The 17,310-nt window shown below is 38.5% G+C and overlaps 1 pseudogene; it reads left to right on the top strand.

Moving 5' to 3' along the window:
* Window positions 1-4,286: 4,286 nt before the first annotated feature.
* On the top strand, window positions 4,287-4,882 carry LOC118989905 (60S ribosomal protein L17-like; annotated as a pseudogene).
* Window positions 4,883-17,310: the final 12,428 nt, after the last annotated feature.

Below are 17,310 nucleotides of genomic sequence, written 5' to 3'. Positions count from 1 at the left end.
CCCTCCCCAATTTCTCCTGAAATTCCCTCCCCTCTTCCCTCTGGTCACTGTCAGCCTGTTTTCTATTTCAGTGTCTTTGGTTATATTTTGCTTGCTTGTTTGTTTTGTTTTTTAGTTTCCTGTTAAAGGTGAGCTCATATGGTATTTGTCCTTCAACATCTGGCTTATTTCACTCAGCATAATGCTTTCCAGGTGTTGCAAGGCTATTTTCTGAAATAAATTCTAATGTGCAGCTAAGCTCAAGAGCTGCTCATATACATAGCATTTGAATTTAAAAGCCCATATACAGGGTAAGGCAAAAGTAGATTTACAGTTGTGAGTATGCAAAGCACAGTTTATTTTTATATTATTGTTTCTTAATTATTGTATTGTTTTTCATATGAACACCACACCTTCTGTTAAATTTTAAAACCACACATTCTGTTAAATCTTAAACATTTTGAAGTGAACTTTTTAAATGTCCTACTCTACATAGTGAACATAATGTATATGTTCCCTTATGAATCATATCTGTTAGGTCAGAGTCACTCAAGAAACCAGATGGGTGCAGCCAGCCAAAGAGCAGGGTTTATTAGTGGGGAATAAAAAGAAAAGTGGAGCCAACCTAGGGAGGCTGGGAAGCCAACCAAGGAGAGTTAAGACTCAAGAACTTGGTTGTTCTTAATATTAAGGCAGGGTTTTTAAGCACAAAAAAACCCAAAGGGTAACCGGTTGGGGTGTCAGAGTCCAGCTGGCTAGAGCTGGTTGCTGGGTGCGATTTCTGCTGACCGTTGTTTTTGATACATCTTGTCAGGCTCAAATTAGAGCTGCATCCTGTTATGCCGGATAGGCCGACCCCAGACCCCAGTCTCAGCCGGGCATCTGTTTGTCCTGGGCAGGGTCGGCAGGCAGTGTCCCAAGCAGGCATTTTCCCAGACTACAGTTTTCCATGGCGTATTTTCCCTCCTGGTGATTTTCCATTCCTGCTAGGCCTACCTAGGTCTGTCAATATCCATAATCAGGAACATTTGAAAATATTCATATGCAATTTAAGAAACTGCTATTAGGCATCATTGCAATGTGTAGCAAACCTAACTCATCCATCAGATGGCCCTAGACTCTAATTCACTGCTGATTTTGTCTTTGTTTTGGATACCTCTAGCAAGTCCAAGAAATTATGACATTCAAAGGTCCTTTATTATCAACTTTTCTATAGCTATTTCTCCCTTTTCTTATGCTTATTCAGCAACTTTTATTCACTACATTTTCACTCTAATTTGGAGTTTTAATCAACTGTAAACAGAAAACCTCTAAACCAGATTCTTATAACTGAGTTACATAACAACCACAATGCCTTAAATCACAGGTGGCAAATACAAGCTCTGCAAAGTTTATGCCAAGAGCGAAATAATTCAACATTGGGAAGTATAAAAATGAAATATAATACATTGAAAGAAAACAGGGATGAAAAGCACATAATCATCTTTTTTAACATTTTAATTATTCATTTTCAGAGAGAGGGGAAGGAAGGGAGAGAGAAAGGAAGAGAAACATCAATGTGTGATTGTCTCTCATGCTCCCCCTACTGAGGACCTGGCCTGCAACCCTGACTAGGAATCGAACCAGCAACCCTTTGGTTCGCAGACTGGCACTCAATGCACTGAGCCACACCAGCCAGGGCTCATCTTTAATAGATCAAATTCAATAACCATTCTTGTTTTTAGAAAAGATCAAAATTAGGCAGCCGAAGTACAAGACTTTCCTAAACCCATGAAACAATGAGTACAGAAACCACCAGAAAAAAGTTGATGGAATTTGCCAAATAAAAGCGGAAATTTTTTATATCACAAAAGAATATAAGTAGAGTTAAAAGATATGCAAAAGACTAAGTGGAAGTATTTTCAAATAATTTTGAAATAACAATGAGTTATCCACAATATTTGAAAGGTCCTAAAAACTAAGAAAATTACAAACATGTAAGAAAAAAATCAGCAAAGGACATGAGCAGATGGCTTATAAAAGAAATCTAAATGGCCAATAAGTACACAGAAAAAACTGTAACCTCACTAATAATTTTGATTATTGATATATCACTTTTTCCAAAATGTTGTAAATACTAATAATGAGAATTTGCAAGTATATAGAGGAAAAGGAGAACTTTCTTATATGTTGATGGTGGTGGTGTTACACAGCCTTTTAAAAGGGCATTTTGGTAGAAGTTACCAAGATTTTAAATAAGTTGGATCCAGCCAAGTCCATTCCTAATAATATTTCCTAAAGAATAACCATATCTGTGCCCAAAGAAATATGGATGTTTTGTGAACTGCTTTCAAAAGTGAAAATTTGGTATCTACCTATTAGGAGCATTAAGAAACATTCAATAAGTGCTGGTGTGTCTATATCATGGAATAATGGAAAACTATGTAATTAGGTAGCAGGATGGAAATAGCTCCAAGATATATAGTGTGCAAAATAAAAAAAGATTACATTTTATACTTAGTTTCTTACCCTTCTTTGTCCTGCTTTCCTCAGTATCTTATCAGTTTCCCCAGGAACAGTGCTTTAATAAATCACTGGCACATGAATCTTCACTTCAAGGTCTGTTTCTAGGCCAATCAACCAAAGATAGACTCCTACAGGAACATGGTGGAATGGAAGAGAAATTTCCACACTGACCCTTAAGAGCTACTGAACAGAACCAGCGCTAGATGCCCCTATGAAACACTCCCTTGTGTCCATAAGAAAATGACCAAACGTGTGGGAAAGATTACAAAGCAAATCATTAAAAAGTGGTTATCCCTGGGAGTTGGAGTTGAAGGAAGGTGAACAGAGATTTTTACCTTTCATTTTGCATACTTCTGTATCTGAGTTGTTTTTACAATGAGTATGAGTTCAAATATTACAACTGTAGTTAAAAGGGGGGGTCTTTGTCTGATTCTCAGTCAGGGCACATGCCTGGGTTGTGGGCCAGATCCCCAGTGGGGAGCATGCAAGAGGCAACCACACATTAATGTTCCTCTCCCGCTCTTTCCCCCTCCCTTCCCCTCTCTCTAAAAATAAATAAATAAAATATTTAAAAATAAAGAAAAAAGAATGGGTCTTTGTCACTGCCATTTTATGTGCATAATGGTCTTCAAACTAGAAACTCAGTCTGGTTATACTGGGAATACATAAAGCCTTCTCAAGGGATATGTGAGTACCAGGAACTTTAGGAAAATCAGTACTACTTGATCTCACTTACATGTGGAATCTAATGAACAAAATAAACTAATGAACAAGATAGAAACAGAAGCATAGACACATGGGACAGGCTGACAGCTGTCAGGTTTGGGGGGACACTGGATGAAAGATGGTGAAGGGATCAGCCGAAGAACATATATGTATGACCCATAGATAGGGACAACTGATGTGGCGATTGCCTGGGGAGAGGGGACCTTAGTGGAGGGGGCAAAAGGAGAAAAAATGGGGACAACTGTAATAACAAACAACAAAATTTTAAAAAGAAAGAAAAGCAATTGCTAGATCCTAACTTTTGTACGTACTCTTACCTTAAACTAATTGTACTGACCCCCTTTTAGCCTGACTTTGCAAAATTACATTTCTGTCACTTTAATTCTTTCCCATCCTAAATATTACTGTAGTGTATTTCCCTCAGAGTATTAAAATATCTGTGGTGCCAAAAAAAGAATAATTAGAAATAATTTGAACTATTGCTCTTGGGAAATTAAATGAGTCTAATGACTACAAAACAAATTCTTCAGCAAGACAGATTGTTAGTTTCCACTTTTTTGCTTTCAACAAACAGGAGTACCTAATTGAATTTTCAGCCAATAGATCAATAAAATTTAGCTTTGATGATGTATAACTACCTTGTATTTGGCATATGTTTCAGAAGGAGTTAAAAAATTTGAGTATTATACATTTAAAAGAACTCCTTTTATTGCCATCCATCTACTTATTTATGTGAAAGTTTATTGGTACTTACATCTAAAAGAGCAAACAATGGGAATAGACTTGATGTTGAGTTCTCTTTGTGGGATGAATTAACATTCATCCAGAAATATAAATGAATTAGAAAAATCCCTAGCCATTTTATCAAGAGATGAAATTTTAATAAATATTTAGTTTTAATGTTTAATAATTATTTATCAAATTATATGCTAGATTTCTAGCGTTTTTGGTTAATTGTGTTCTAAGTGTGATAGAGAATTCAAAAAATGAGAATTAAAAAAAACTAACAATGATCATGTTAATTTTTAAAAATAATTTTAGCTCTACCCAAAAGCATCCAGAGGTGACCTCTGAAGATGATACAATATTCATTTGACTCAGAAAACCCCACAAAATCATGAAAATTGAGAGGTTCAAATCTTCATGTTCACTTTAAGAACACTCATGAAACTGCCCAGGCCATCAAGGGTATGCATATTTGAAAAGCCACCAAATATCTGAAAGATGTCACTTTAAAGAAGCAATGTGACACATTCCGTCCATACAATGGTAGAGTTGGTAGGTGTTCCCAGCACAAACAGTGGAGCTGAACACAGGGTTGGTGGCCTAAAAATGAGTGCTGAGTTCTTGCTGAACATGCTTAAAAATGCAAAGAATAATGCTGAGCTTAAGTATTTAGACGTAGATTCTCCCATCATTGAGCACATCCAGGTGAACATGGCTCCCAAGGTGCAGCACAGAACTTAACAGAGCTCTTAGGATTAACCCACACATGAGCTCTCCCTGCCACACTGAGATGACCCTACTGAAAAAGAGCAAATTGTTCCTAAACCAAAAGAGGAAGCTGCACAGAAGAAAAAGATATTCCAGAAGAAGGTGGAGAAACAAAAGCTTATGGCCCAGGAGTAAATTCAGCATAAAATAAATATTAATAAAAGCAAATAAAATAAAATTAAATTAATATGTATATCGACCCATATGCATATTTCTGTAATGGAGATATATAGTATAAAATTGCGTGATAGAAGAATAAAAATTCAATTTCAAGGAAAAAAAGGAGGAGCAGGGCTGGGTAAAGGTGAGCAAAAGGAGGTGAAGTGGGGGCATCTATTATTATAGATATGAAGACATTTTTGAAAAAGAAAAGAAAAAAGGAAACAGTAAAACCCTGTTGTTATAAAAGAGTTTGGGCATTTATTTTTAAATTGATAATGGTAAGTATCAGGCAACTATGATAATCCACATATTACGATATTCTTCAGGATACATTTGTTCCTCAAAATAATGTAACAATTTTATTTCTATAAGTGTAGCTAATGGTAAATAGCAAACTTTAGTTAAAGTAAGCATAATTCTACCTTGGCTAGTGTGGCTCAGTGGTGTGAGTGCTGGTCTACAAACCAAAGGTTCACTAGTTCGATTTCCAGTCAGGGCACATGCCTGGGGTGCAGGCCAGGTCCCCAGCAGGGGCTTCATGAGAAGGAACCATACATTGATCTTTCTCTCCCTTTCTTCCTCCTTTCCCCTCTCTCTAAAAATAAATTAATTAAATCTTAAAAAAAAAAAGTAAGCATAATTCTGTGTTCAGAGCAGTGTTTCACAAGGTGGGGCTTGTAGAGCTCCAACCTCTACAGAAATAAGAATTGACCATGTGACGTTTTGAAAGAAAAGAAAAATCTCAAATTATTTTAGTCAATGCCAAGAAGGAACAGTGTCTTCTAAGATGTGGGCTCTTCAGTTGATAGGTTTGGGAACCAGGGTGACCCTGCTAAGCTGTGTTCAAAGTAGCAGATTGCAGCAGTAAAGGGGCAGGGAATAGCTGAACAGGTTAGGAAGAAACTTAAAGAACATTCTGCTCTGGAAACAAGGAGTCTGTATTCTCTGACCGATAACTCATGACCTTTAGAATCTGCTTCTTGGAACTTGGATAATCTTCCATTGTGTGCTTTGAACCCATTCCTTATCTTGTTAACTCCTGGAAAGACTGTTACTGATATTATGTAGAATGCTGAAATTAAGATTTTTTAAATGCCTTTTTGTCTGTTGGAATAACTATATAAAGAAACCCAAATAGACAATCTCTAAGGAATCTAAAAACTGTCACACTAGTTCACTTGGTACCTGGACAAACAGCAGAGGAATTTTTCTTTTTTAAAAATTGTTTTTATTTTTTAATTAACACTGATGTTCAATATAATATTAGTGTCAGATGTACAGCATAGTGGTTAGACACTTGTATGACTTACAAAGTGATCCCCTGATAAGTCAGTTTCCACCTGACACCATACAGGATTATTATAATATTATTGACTGTATTCCCTATGCTGTACTTTACATCCTCCTGACTATTCTGTACCTGCCAATTTGTACTTCTTAATCCCTTCACCCAGCCCCACACTGATAGCTATTTCTAAAAATGTTCAGTAATCAAATATAAAAACTTCAGTCCAGTGGGGAGAGGGGAAGAAATTTCAGAGGAAAAGGGAAAGGGTTTATAGGAATGAGTATAAAAGACACATGGACAAAAACTAAGGGGGGTGGAAATGGGAAGGAGGTGGGGAGCACTGGGGAGTGGGCTGGGATGGAAGTAAAAGACAGAAAACTGTACTTGAACAACAATTAAAATAAAAAATAATAAAAAAATCTGCAGTCCACACAATAGCCTGGTTCCCCTCCATAATCCCTAATATTACTGAGCACTTAGTATGTACTAGGCACTGTGCCAAGCACTTTATATAGAATGTAACATTAATCTTCATAACCCTATGTAAAAGGTACTATTTTATTGTCATTTTACAGATAAGGAAACTTAGACTCGGAACACTTAAGTAACTTGCTCCAAGTCACATAGCATTAATACCCAGTATGTCAACTTGTTTATCAATGACATATCTGGGATTTGCCGGTGTTCACCACGCTGTTACTGATTGAGAGCTGGTCATTTACATTTCCATTGCAATTTATCATCCACTGGCAACTCCCAAGATAATTTATTTTATAACTTAATTCTCCAGGATTCATAATGCAAGTGGATATTCTTTATATAATCTTTATTGTATATTTTCATTTACCATTTATCCCTTTAACCCCCTCTGTTGGGAACCACTCTGCCTGGTTTTAGGAATTGTAACTACCCCCCATAGCTAAGGCTGAGTGAGCAACCTCCGGAATGCGAGCCACTAAGGAGACAAAGCTTGTCTCTGGCAGCAGCACTGCTTCTGCTTCATCCCCTGCCCCCAATGCTTGGTTGGATAGTCTATGATGGGCATGACCCCTCAGAGGAGGGGCAACCTAAGCCAGACATGATCACTTGGGAAGTCCTCAAGGAAGGACTCAGGGGATTGCAACAAAGAGGGAGTGATGGACCCTCGCCCCCCAGCTATTCTGACATAGCCTGAGTCCCCATTTCTGTCTGGGAGAAGAGCTTCCAGGCTCTAATCCATTTAAGCCTAAAACCTATGATGGTGAAAGTGGTGCAGCCCCTCACTGACTAGAGCAGAATCTGGGGTGATTGGGCATAACAATGAGTTCCTAAAGTCCTGTGAAGCCTGCTTTGCTAAGAGTGCTTTCATTCTTATGATAAGAGCCTGGGCAGGAAATGAATATGTCTCCCAGAGTTTTTGCAAACCCCTTTCCTGACAGACACTGACTCAGACTAAGCCCTCAGATTTCTTTGAAATGTTATCTACTGTTTGATCCTTGCCGCCTGACATTGATTGATGAGCTACCTTTATTTCTGTGTATCAGAACCCAATAAAAGCCATTGACGAAGGGGTTCTTGGTCTTTCTCCTATGAGAGATTGACCACCTCTCCTCCCCAAGCAGATCATGTCTTGGTAGTTTCACTTTCATCGTGGTGGATGGGGGGACTTTGCAGGCAAAGTTGCCCCCACACCCCTCCCCCACAATCACCACACTGTTGTCCATGTCCATGAGTCCTTTTTCCTTTGTGCTCAATCCCTCCACCCTCTAACCTCCCTGCACCTCACTATCTGTCATCTGCTCTCCATCCATGAGTCTGTCCCCATTTTGCTTGTTAGTTCAGTTTGTTCATCAGATTCCACATATGTGTGAAATCATATGTTATTTGTCTTTCTCTGACTGACTTATTTCACTTAGCATAATGTTCTCTAGGTCCATCCATACTGTCAAAAAGAGTAAAATTTTCTTCTTTTTTATGGCCAAATATCCCCTCCCATCCAAAATACCTCACTACAACATTACTCACAGGCTAGTCCCAGGCTGTGAAATGTTTGCTGCTAGTCCATGACAAGATTAAGTACAGAAAGTGAGAAGCGAGCAAACAGAAACCTTTTCAGCAATCTTACATTGCTGCAACATCTAAGAATTAATTTTTATTGTGACTTATGAAGATATCAGACCCTGATGAATTCAAAATTTAAAACAAAAACACTCTCTTACTGGTTCTTACATACCAGTAGGGTCAGTATTAAAAGTAAGTTGCATTGGAGCCATCTACAGTTTTGTGACTTGCATAGAAAAGATGCTGTCCATCCCAAAATATAAACCACACTTCATGCCAGACCATTATTGCAGCATTAACTCCTTTGAGTGCTGAAGTCTGTTGATGTTTAAGAAACCCCCTGCTAAGTACAAGTATCTTTAATGGAAATTTTGTTTATATCCATTAACTATGAACACTATAATCATCACTTCCCACCTTGGTGTAACAAAGGGAAAAGCAGACAAGTCAACTGGTACTGAAGGTGCTCCTATCACGGTTACTCAAGCAATAGTGGTTTCCAGGAGGGGGACCTTTAGTCCTAGAAATACAGCAACTACAAAAGTAAAAGCTGCTGCTATGGCTCAGTTTCCAGTTGTTGCAATGACCTGAGATTTCTGAGTAGTTATTTGAATACCTATTATTTTAGTTTGTCCTAATGTAAAAAATATTAAAGGATTAAATTCAACCACTAATTTATTACAATATATGACTTTGTTTCTTTGGAGGATAGTATTGAGCCCTGATGGGTGTGGCTCAGTGGGTTAGGCATCATTCAGCAATGGAAAAGGTCAGTGGTTCAAGGACACATACCTGGGTTATGGGTTTGGTCCCCAGCTGGGGTTCGTGGGACAGGCAACTGATCAATGTTTCTCCCTCTCTCACATCAGTGTTTCTCTCCCCCTACTTCTCCCTTTCTTCCTCTCTCCCTAAAAATACATAAATAAATAAAATCTTTTAAAAGATAAAGGATACCAATGACTAATATGACCAAATATATCCACCTTATCAGCTACCTATTGCCACAAAAATACAGCAAAAGAAACTACCCTGAAATTCAGTGGCATAAAAAAAATAATTTTTCCTTGCTCATACTTCTGCAGTTTGGCTAAGGGCTGGCTAATCTGGGTTAGTCTCAGACAGGCTTGGATGCCACACTGCAGATAGGGTCCAGGTAAGTTCTGTGTATTTTTTATTAAATTTATTGGTTATTAAGATTATATAGGTTTCAGGTCTACGATTCTGTGATACATCATCTGTGTATTGTATTGTGTGCCAACCACCCAGTGTCAAATTGTCTTTCATCACCATATACTTGGCCTCCTGTATCCTACCCCCACCCCCTTCTCTCAGGCAACCACAATATTGTTCTCTGTGTCTATGAGTTTCAGTTTTATACCATTCATATGAGTGAAATCCTATGGTTCTTAGCTTTTTCTGACTGACTTCACTTAGCATAATATTCTCAAAATCCATCCATGTTGGTGCAAATGGCAGTTTTTCATCCTTTCTCATGACTAAGTAGTACTCCACTGTGTATATGCACCATATCTTCTTTATCCAATCCCCTTTTGAAGGGCACTTTGGTTGTCTCCATGTCTGGGCCATTATGAATAATGCTGCAAAGAACATAAAGGTGCATATACACCTTATGTGAATACATGTGAATACACAACCTTTGTGAATACGTGTTTTCAAATTTTTAAGGTAGGTACCCAGAATAAGGATTGATGGGTCATATGGTAGCTCTATTATTTTTTTAATTTATATTTTTTAGATTTTATTTATTTTTTAAATATATTTTACTGATTATGCTATTACAGTTGTCCCATTCCCCCCTTCACTCCCCTCCACCCTGCACAACCCTCCCCCACCATTCCCCCCTTTTGTTCATGTCCATGTGTCACAAGTTCTTTAGATTCTATATTTCCCATAGTATTCCTGCCCTGCCCCCTGTCTATTTTCTACCTACCATCTATGCTACTTATTCTCTGTACCTTCTCCCCCCTTCTCCTCCTTCCACTCCCCTGTTGCTAACCCTCCATGTGATCTCCATTTCTATGGTTCTGCTTGTGATCTAGCTGTCCTCTTAGTTTGCTTTCATTTTAGGTGTGTTGTTGATAACTGTGAGTTTGCTGTCCTTTCACTGTTCCTATTTTTTATCTTCTTTTTCTTAGATAAGTCCCTTTAACATTTCATATAATAAGAGCTTGGTGATGATGAACTCCTTGAATTTGACCTTATCTGAGAAGCACTTTATCTGCCCTTCCATTCTAAATGAAAGCTTTGCTGGATAGAGCAATCTTGGATGTAGGTCTTTGGATTTCATGACTTGGAATACTTCTTTCCAGCCCCTTCTTGCCTGTAAAGTCTCTTTTGAGAAATCTGCTGACAGTCTGATGGGAACCCCTTTGTAGGTAACTGTCCCCTTATGTCTTGCTGCTTCTAGAATTCTCTCCTTCATTTTGATCTTGGCTAATGTAATTCTGATGTGCCTTGGTGTGTTCCTTCTTGGGTCCACCTTCTTTGGGACTCTCTGAGCTTCCTGGATTTCCTGGAAGTCTATTTCCTTTGCCAGACTGGGGAAGTACTTCTCCTTTATAATTTGTTCAAATGAGTTTTCCACTTGTTGCTCTTCCTCTTTCCCTTCTGGTACCCCTATAATTCGGATGTTGGAACGTTTAAAGATGTCCTGGAGGTTCCTAAGCCTCTCCTCATTTTTTTGAATTCTTGATTCTTCATTCCTTTCTGGTGGGATGTTTTGTTCTTCCTTCTGGTCCATTCCATTGATTTGAGTCCCAGTTTCCTTTCCATCACTATTGGTTTCCTGTGCATTTCCCTTCATTTCAATCATTTTAGCCTTCATATGTTCCTCTAATTTGTGGCAAAAATCAACCAGTTCTGTGAGCATCCTGATCACCAGTATTTTGACCTGTGCATCTGAAAGGTTGGCTATTTCTTGGTCACTTAGAATTATAGGCTCTGGGGCTTTGAGCTGTTCTTGAGTCATAATGTTTGGTCTGATCGCACCTATTATGTTTGAGGGGCGGAGCCTTAGGTGTTCACCAGGGCCGGGCAACCCATTTGCTGGGTTGTGACGCTGTATGTAGGGGTGGGGTCAGAGAGGGGAGAAAAAATGTCATTTTGCTCTGCTCCACTCTCTCTCTCTCAGATTTCTGTCCCCTCTGTGGCTTCCCAGAAGCAAATTGGGCCCCTCTGGTGCTGGTTCCCGGGTGTGTGGGCCCGTGTACTCTCCAGGACCCTGTGGGTCTCTCCAACAAACTCTCTGTGAGCCCGGGAGCCTCTCCTGGACCCTCGACCCCGAGAAAGTCTTTCCAGTTGGTGCTTTCAGGCTCTAATTTCCATCTCTGGGGCCCTAGCCTGAGCAGTCTATCTTACTGTTCGCTCCTTTGCTTGGTTTATCTGTGTGCAAATGTGTGACTGCAGTCAGTCAGCCAGCTGCCCTGTGCCCTCACTGGGTCCACCCATCGCCACCCCATGCCTGGCATCCACCAACCGCCTCCACCTCTGCTCCTGGATTGGTTGGAGCCGAATTATCTTTCCAGCCTGACCCCACTCTGCCACTGACTCCGCACCTCTTACTGGTCTGGCTGAGTGGTTTGTTGTTGTCGAACTTCCATACAGTTCAATTTTCACTGTTTTGGCTGTGTTTTTGTTTCTAAAACTTTGCTGTCTTTAAATTTAGTTGTAGGAGGAGGCACAGTGTTTCCACCTACGCCTCCATCTTGGCCGGAACTCAGTAACTCTATTCTTAATTGCTTGAGGAACCACCATACTGTTTTTCACAGTGGCTGCACCAGTTTACTTTCTACCAGCAGTGAATGAGGGTTCTCTTTTCTCCACAACATCTCCAACACTTCTTATTACCTGTCTTATTGTTAACAGCTATTCTCTCCTTCTTATGGTTCAGAAGCACAAGAGGGCAGGTAGAAACAGATGCATCTTAAGGAGGTAGCTCAACACTCACTTCCCATCCTATTTCATGGGCCAGGGAAAAGGGTATGGCCAAGCCCAGAAAGAATTTTCTGCATCTAATGAGCATCACTAACTACACATGAAAACGGGAATGGATATAAGTAGGGGTAACAAATTGAAAAACTTAACTACATACATTAAGAGTCTTACTAGAATTTTGTTTTCAAGAGGCCAGAGACTGTCTGTAATATTCTCGACTGTGACTTCTGCTGTGTAAAAAGCCTCCCCAAACTTTAGTGGTTAAAACAACAATTATTTATTAGCTTATGATCACAAGATTTGAAAATTTGTAAAAGGTGAAAGATTTATACAATCTGAAGAGAAACCAGAGTATAGATTTAAAAATTTGGATTGGGTTCCACTGAGCAGTTTTTCTGCTGTGATATTTCCTCTGGGCTCACTCTACAGTTATAGTCAGCTGGTCAGTTTTCTAGGGACCAATTGGTCTAGGATGGCCTCACTAGCTGTCAATTGGTGTTGGACTATTAGCAAGAGTAGCAAGGATGATAGGGCCACATTTCTCCACAGCCTTATTCACAGCCTGGAGGTTTAAGGTTTCTAGGGCCAGCAGGAGAGATCAAGCCCTAATGCACAAACCCTTATGTTTTTCAAGCTCCTGCTGGTGTCACATTTTCTATTATCTCATTGGCCAAAGGAAGCCATATCGCCCAGCCCAGATTCAAAATATACAGGGGCACAGATACAGAGAATGTGAATAAATTGTGATTTGTTACTGCAATAAGCTACTGTACCTGGCACCATTTCTGACACATCACAGGCACTCAGAAACAGCTGAATAAGTGAATACTGATGATTTATCTATTATATGTTATCAGCTATGGACATTGAAAATCTTCCAAACTACTACTGATCCATGACTGCTATATTGATGTCTACCAGAGTAAGGTTTTCAGTGATGTATTTTCCACATCAAGGAGATATTGGGGGAGAGGTGGGGGGAAAGGCAGACAACTATACTTGAACAATAATAAAATTTTTTAAAAGAAGGAATATCATGAGCATGCTTTTCAAATTTCCAGATGCCACAATATTTGAAACTAATACATTGGATGGCATAATTAAAATCCAAAATATTGAGTCAGAATAAACATATAATATTTTATTTTATTTTTTTACAAATCAACTTTATTGAGATGTACATACAAAAGACTTACCCATTTAAAGTGTACAGTGTGATTAGTTTTGACAAATGTATGTACCAGGGAAACTACCACCATAATCAAGATACAGAGCATTCCTATTACTTCTAAATGTTTCTGGATGCCCTTTGCAGTTCATCCATCTCCTCACACTTGGCTCATGGCATTCACTGATAGGCTTTCTATCACTAAACATTAAATTTGGAAACATGTAATATAAAAGAATCAGTAGCATGTTCTGCATTAAAATACAAAAAATTTATTTTTAAAGCTTAGAAAAGCCACATTTGACCTCAAGTCATTTGAAAACAAAATTGGATAATTCCAAGTTCAGTTGGAACCCACAATATAAGTCCATTTAAAAAAAAACATAAAAATGCAATTTTAGCCTATGTGAAGATTATATTCATATATATATTTATTTAGTTAATTAGTTAGTTAGTTAGTTAGTTAGTTATTATCAAGGAGCCTAATGGTTCTGGTAAAAGCATAACACAAAACTTTTGTGCATTCCTAGATGCCCCATATGAAGAATTTCCACAAATTAGAAAGTGTCTCAAGAAGAACAGCCAAGATGCTGAATGCTGTGGAAATCATTTCACATGAGGAAAAATTGGGGGGAAATGAGATATTTATCCTAAAAGATTCTTGGAGAAATATGATACTGACCTTCAGATCTGAAGAAGTTGTCATGTGGAAGAAAGAACAATCAGCCTGTGACGTTCTAGCAGCTTCCTCAACTAGTAACTAGAAAGTTATAAGGAGGCAAGTTTTTGCTCCATACAAAGTCTACCAATGAGACACAAATGAAATGGAACAGCTAGATAGAATTAGAACGTGCTCCCCTCACTGAAATTATGTAAGCAAACACCATCTGTCCATCTTTCAGGGATATTGCAGGAAAAAATATGTTTTTTAAATTTGCCATGAGGTTGATCTAATGCCATCTAAGTTCCCTACCAAATCCAAGGTTTCATCTCGTGCTTTGTATGTATGGGGGAAGGGGCAGGTTTGAGGAGGGAGGACTATTGGAAATATTAGAAGAGACTCACTATTTTCACTTGTATATGAACTAGTTAGAATAATAATGTTGCAGAGTCGTACACCAAGTAGAAAATTAGTTAAGGTTATTTTCTAATTGAAACTGAATTACTGACAACAGTTGCCAAAATGAGAGTCACAAATTCATTTCAAATAAAGAAAGCACAACTAGAAATATCCTACTTTAATTATTTTCTATACAAATTTTATTGTTAGCACACTCATGAATTTGCCCTCCAATTCCAGTAAAATGTATGTTTTCTTCTTTTTTCCTCTTCTCTCAATGTTGCAATTTTTATCATTTTATTACTGATAGAAGTAAACATTTATTTTTATTTTTAAGTTGTAAAACCATTATTATTATTATCCTTCCACTAATTAATTCTATCTCTGTGGTTGTGGTTGTGGTTGTGGTTTGTAAAGTACTGCTTTTCTGCATCTTGATGTAAAAGAAAAACTGTTTTTAAACTGTTCCCTGTGATGTTAAACACAAAATATAAAATAAATTCTGTTCATTATCAAGATTTATCTGTGTCAAATCTTTCTAAAGCACAAAGCTTTATTAATGAAGCACTGAACATTAAACTCCCCAACAGCCTGGTATTAAAATGGCAACAATAATCTACTAGATAAAGACAAACATGAGGATTAGTTTTCAGTGAGAGCAGGGGAGAGATGTGTGTTATTTTAGTGGAATTTTATAGCTTCTGGTTCCGTATTGTGTCAAAGATCTGAAGAAAGGGAAACTGAATAATCATTGTAATTGACTCCAAAGAGATTAGAAAGCAATTGAGGGGGTCTTGGAATGAGTAAGAGTGAGTGGATGAGAGCAAATTTCCTTACTAAATTTGCAAGCTGAGCCCCAGAGATACAAAGGAAGCTGAGCAACAAAAATCAGAGAGCATCTTGCTTCTCGCTGGTCCAACTGCAAGAAGGGGACAGTGCCAGAAAACATGGATGTCAGCGAAGTCAGAATTAGGAACCCATGGGATAATCTTTGTTAGCAGAAGAGAAGAAGGGATCTATCAAGGCTGTCCCTAAGGGAAATGGAGTTTGTGCCAAAACCTGCTAACAGAGTGGGGGAGGCTGCTTTTTGAAATAATAATCAAGGGATTTCAGATCAAAAGAATGTATTTGAGAAGCTATGGGGATATCTTTGGGAACAAGAAGCAACAGAATAAAGAATAAGAATCCTTCATTATGTATGTTGTTAGAAGCGCATCAAAGTTTTCAAAGGTCACGTTTTATATTTATCCTTTTCCCTGTTTTATGGTCTTCATCTATATAGATGATGCCACTGATTTACATGTCAATCAAGATACATATATAGAATCTTAACTTTTTTGGAGTTAGACTGGACTGAGCAACATCTCAAATCATATCCCCCTTGTGGCCAAGAACAGATATGTATGAGATGACTGTCTGTATTCTTGGTTTGTTTGTTTTGTTTATTTTTATTTTTATTGTTTATGCCGTGACAGTTCTCACTTTTTCTCCCTTTCCTCACCTCCACCCAGCCCTACCCGCTCCCCTTCTCAAGCCAATCCCCAAATTGTTGTCCACGTCCATGAACTGTGCATAAGTGTTCTTTGGTTTATCCCTTTACCTTCTTTCATCCCATTCACCCCTCCTTCCCCGCAGCCATCAGTCTGTTCTATGTAACTAGGCTTCTGTTACTATTTTGTTCATTTGTTTATTGTGTTCATTAGATTCCACATATAAGTGAGATCATGTGGGGTTTTTTTCTCTCACTGACTGACTTAATTCACTTAACCTAATAGTCTCCAGTTCCATCTGTGCTGTTGCAAAATGTATGAGTTTCTTCTGTTTACTGTTGTATGATATTCCATTGTGTAAATGTACCACAGCTTTTTTATCTACTCACCTACTGATGGGCACTTAGGCTGTTTCCAAATCTTGGCTATTGTAAACAATGCTGCAATGAACATAGGGGTGCATATATTTTTTGTATTGGCATTTTGGGATCCTTGGGGTATATTCCCAGAAGAGGAATGGGCAAAGACCTGAACAGACACTTCCCAAACATCCAGAGGGCCCATAGACAGATGAAAAATGCTCAGTATCACTAATTATCAGAGAAATGCAAATTAAAACCACAATGAGATATCACTTCACACCTGCCAGAATGACTATCATCAATAAATTGACAAATAACAAGCACTGACAAGGATGTGGATAAAAGGAACCATAGTACACTGTTAGTGGAAATGCAGTCTAGTGTAGCCACTGTGGAAAACAATATGCAATATTCTTTAAAAATTAAAAATGAAACTTCCTCTTTATCTGGCTGTGGTTTAAAATAGCATTCACCTCCCAAGAAACTTACTGTATTCATTTAAGAGATTTATATGTCCTACACATACAGAGCCATAGAAATATCACCCATTTTACTAGATATTAGCCTAATATGAAAGATTTTCTTTCCACAAAAAGTAAATGTTTATTGCTGAAGAATCAGATCTGTCTATAACTGCCAGATTCCAGAATTAACATGATCATTGCACCGGACATCACCCATTTGTGCAAAGTACTTGCTCCTCCTTCCCCCTTTTCCAGCCTGTTGCCAACCAGAAGACTACCCAAGATGAGCTGCATCAGTGGGCTTCCTTTTCCCTCTAGTTTCAGGTTCAGTTTGGCCTTAGGGCTTACTGGCAGAAGATAGGAGAGAGAGGAGTGAGGGGAGAGAATTTGGTCACCCAGCTCCCTCTCTGCCCAGTCACCTAATCTTGGCTGCTTTCTTCCATCAAAGGCTAGAGCTTCTATCACCCTACTCCTCTCTTCACGCTGCCTTCTCTCACTCCAAGTCCCAATACCAGTTTTCTCTCGTCATGCTTTAAGGCTTAGGGATGCTGATAGCATTCAGTAGTTACTAGCCCTGGGGTACTCCATGCGCTTTGTGGTTTTCCTATATTCTGACTA

This window comes from Sturnira hondurensis, unplaced genomic scaffold, assembly GCF_014824575.4.
Source record: "Sturnira hondurensis isolate 20B ecotype Veracruz unplaced genomic scaffold, ASM1482457v3 Scaffold0006584, whole genome shotgun sequence".
Lineage (NCBI taxonomy): Eukaryota > Metazoa > Chordata > Mammalia > Chiroptera > Phyllostomidae > Sturnira > Sturnira hondurensis.
The sequence above is the reverse complement of the archived record's forward strand: the minus strand, read 5'-3'. Positions and strand labels throughout refer to the sequence as shown.